Raw genomic sequence first — 3463 nt, 5'->3', positions numbered from 1 at the left:
TTATCTGTATCCGGTCCATGAACTTCCGTCTGCTAGCCATCAGAGGTCACCCTTTCCATTTTCATTGACTCTCGCACTACACACTGTTGCATATCACCCCGGACTACATATCCCATCATTTATTGCACTGATTGCACACAGCACTGATTGCACACAGCTGACATCAATCACACATTCACTATATAACACTCACTCAAACACCATTTTGGCCGAGTATTGTTTAGCGTTTATCACTGTGATAGCTGATAGCTACTTTACGGAGCCTGCTCTAGCTTGCATAGTCTAGTCATCGTCTTGCCTTGCCTGTTTCCCTGGTTCCTGATTCTTGCCACGTATCTTGGATTAACCCTTTGCTTGCTGTTTTCGGACTGTGTTTGCTCCTCGCCTGGACTTTTGCTCACGTTTACGGATTATCTCTTGTCAAGCCCTCTGGATACTGTTTGCCGATCGAAAACCCACGCTAGCCCTAGGATTATTCTTGTGTCTTGCCCGCCATATACCTGTTTGCCATTGTTCGACCCTGCCTGTGTTTCTGACCTCTTCTGCTTTCAATAAAAGCTTGCACATGGATCCGCACGTCTCACGTCTTGTCAGCCCCGTAACAGCTGTGTTGGAGTTATATTAAAATAGTAAAATGTATAATTACTATTACTATCATAATTACTATAGCAATTTATAAATCTAATTATTTTATAAATGTAACAATATAATTATCTTATACAATTTATTTTTTTTTTTTTTACATTTTTGGAGAAAATGTATAATTTTATAATTTGGAACCAGTGAAAATAATAGATTTTTCAGTGATAATTCACAGCCTGACACTGTCTTTAGATGAACATGTATAGCAAGATAGCAAAACAATGTGCCGAACAGGTGTAGTCCTGTCTGAAGAGACATCAAAAAAAGAAAAGCTATTTTGGTGAGGAAAGAAAACTACTGTTTTAAGTACTAAACCACACAGGCCACACAAACATAAACAATATGAAGAAAAACAACAAGAATACAGGGGCACAAAACTGTACTGCAATTACAACTCTTAAACATAAAGTTGTCATATAATTAATCTCTGAATTCTGTACCTTTATTTATACAAAACTATCTTCAACAGTGCATAGTTTTTTGTTTTGTTTTTAATGGCTTTTAGAATGTAATTTTAACAACATTATTATAACTGATTTACAGCATCAGCATGTGTTGCGAGAAATTGAAATAAGCTTCAGGCTTAACAAAAACTATCTAAAGATGAAGGATAAGAATTAAAGGCATCACCCAAAAATGAAAATTTGTCAACATTTACCCATCTTCATATTGTTTCAAACCTTATTCTAAACCTAAGGAGATGTTAAGCAGAATATTCACACTACAGAATAATATGAGGACACGAATGAAGACGGAGTACTTCAAGTCAAAAAAGCACTATGAATATGTCATAAAAATAGTCCATATGACTTTGCTGTGCTGTAAGTCTTCTAAAGTTATACAATAAACATACTGATGTTTAAATTGTTATTTGCTGAAAATCTTCTCCACTGCAGCTCTTTATTTGTGTTTATGTATATAAAATTATGAAGTGTGAAGACACGTCACACTAGCTTTAACATTAATGATGCCAAACAACATTGGTTGTTGCGTGTCATGATTGATCGTGATGAACCAGTTTTAATATGCAAAAGTGTGAATGACATTTGACAGCTATGGCAGAGGAGAAGATTAGTGAATTTTATTATCAGTGCATAATGACTTTAATTTCGATGAGTTCCACACTATATTTGGCTTCATACGAGTTAGAATATAGCACAATAAGTTGTATTAATTACTTTACTTTCATGGTTTTCTGTATTTTTTTAAGTTCAAAAGCATCCAACCCTACTTTCAGTTTAAGGAAAAGAGCAGCGTGAACATTCTGCATATGGCCTAACTTTTTCTTTCGTGTGATACATCAGAAAGGCTTATGGGTTTAAAACAACAAAGTTAAGTAAATGATTACAGAACTTGTCATTTTTGGTTAGACTATTAATTTAAAGGAAAAACTGAAGCAAATATCGCTCATGTTTTCCTTGCTGTCTTTCTTTGCCTGACAATAACCTCTTAAACATACATGAGAGAATTCACAAAGCAGAGGTTTGTCTTAAGTTTACTGCTTAACTCAATTCACCAGTTCAGCACCGATTTCAGCAGCTGTAAGATTTGTTTGTACTTGCGTTTCGCTGAAATCTGAGATGATTTCCTCGTTGCTGACAAAGGCGTCCTGACTGGCTGCTGAGGGAATCCCGGAGCTTTCGGATTGGTCGCTGAGATGTTTGGATGACGTCCTTTGGGGAAGCCCTCGTTGGATTGGTTGGTTGCCGGGTTACGGAAGAGGCTTGAGCAGTCCTGCTTAAAGTCTGAGTTTGCAAGACTTTGCGTTCTTTAGAGTTACGAAGCTTCAACTGAAGTGTTTGAGTTTTGGAGTCTCGCTCGTGCGATGTTACGGCGTGGGAGCGCTTTTGTCACGCTCACCAGGGTGAAAGCCAAAGTCTTGAGAGAGAGAGAGAGCGAGCAGCGAGCAAGAGCGTTGTGTCCATTTTAAGCAGGCCGACCTTTGGTCCAGCCCACAGGTCGTGGTCCAATCAGATGGTGGCTGCGGGGTTTAACCACGCCCAATACTGTTCCTTATCATGCATGAATCCCATGCTCTCGTGTGAGGCGTATTCCTGCAAGTTTTAATCATGCCCCATACTGTTCCTTATCATGCATGAATCACATGCTGTTTGTGGCGAGTATTTCTGCAAGTTTTTGAGAACTTCTTATAAAAATATCATCACCGGAAAATGATGCCGAATATCAATTATTCACTTTAAAACAAGCTCTCACCCAATACTAAACTTCACATATCTTACACACATATTAAATGCTTTGTCTGCTAAAAAGAGTTATAAGGCAAATATTAAAATATCATGGTTTCAATAAACACATCGAATATATATATATATATATGTGTTATATACGGCATAACACATACAGTGGATACATTTTCACCACTCATGAGTTTAAACGATTGTCCGTGTACGCTCTGTTTCTTTGTCTGTGACAAAAGGAGTTTCAGTCAGGGCAGAAAGCAGATGTTCAATGGGTCATGCGGCAGTCATGCATGATCCCGTATCCGCATGCCTGAGGGCGTCAGTTAATTTACTTCCTGTGCCTATACTGGGTCCATACATTAGTGATCACGAGGTATCTATATGTCGTGAAAGAGCTTTTTCAGTCCTGATACAAAGAAAGCTTTGTTGTCTCCTGATTGAATTAATTCGAAGCCTCATGATGGCGATTCAGTGGCATATCAGTGTCCTGTTCATGAAATCCCTACACTTAACACTGGACTTCAAGCAACTTGGGCTATGAGTTTCTCCACCCTTCCTCCAGACTCTAGGACCTTGGTTTCCAAATGAAATACAAAACTTGCTCTCATCTGAAAAGAGGA

The sequence above is a fragment of the Sinocyclocheilus anshuiensis genome, unplaced genomic scaffold (assembly GCF_001515605.1).
Source record: "Sinocyclocheilus anshuiensis isolate Anshui unplaced genomic scaffold, SAMN03320099.WGS_v1.1 scaffold3152, whole genome shotgun sequence".
Lineage (NCBI taxonomy): Eukaryota > Metazoa > Chordata > Actinopteri > Cypriniformes > Cyprinidae > Sinocyclocheilus > Sinocyclocheilus anshuiensis.
The sequence above is the reverse complement of the archived record's forward strand: the minus strand, read 5'-3'. Positions refer to the sequence as shown.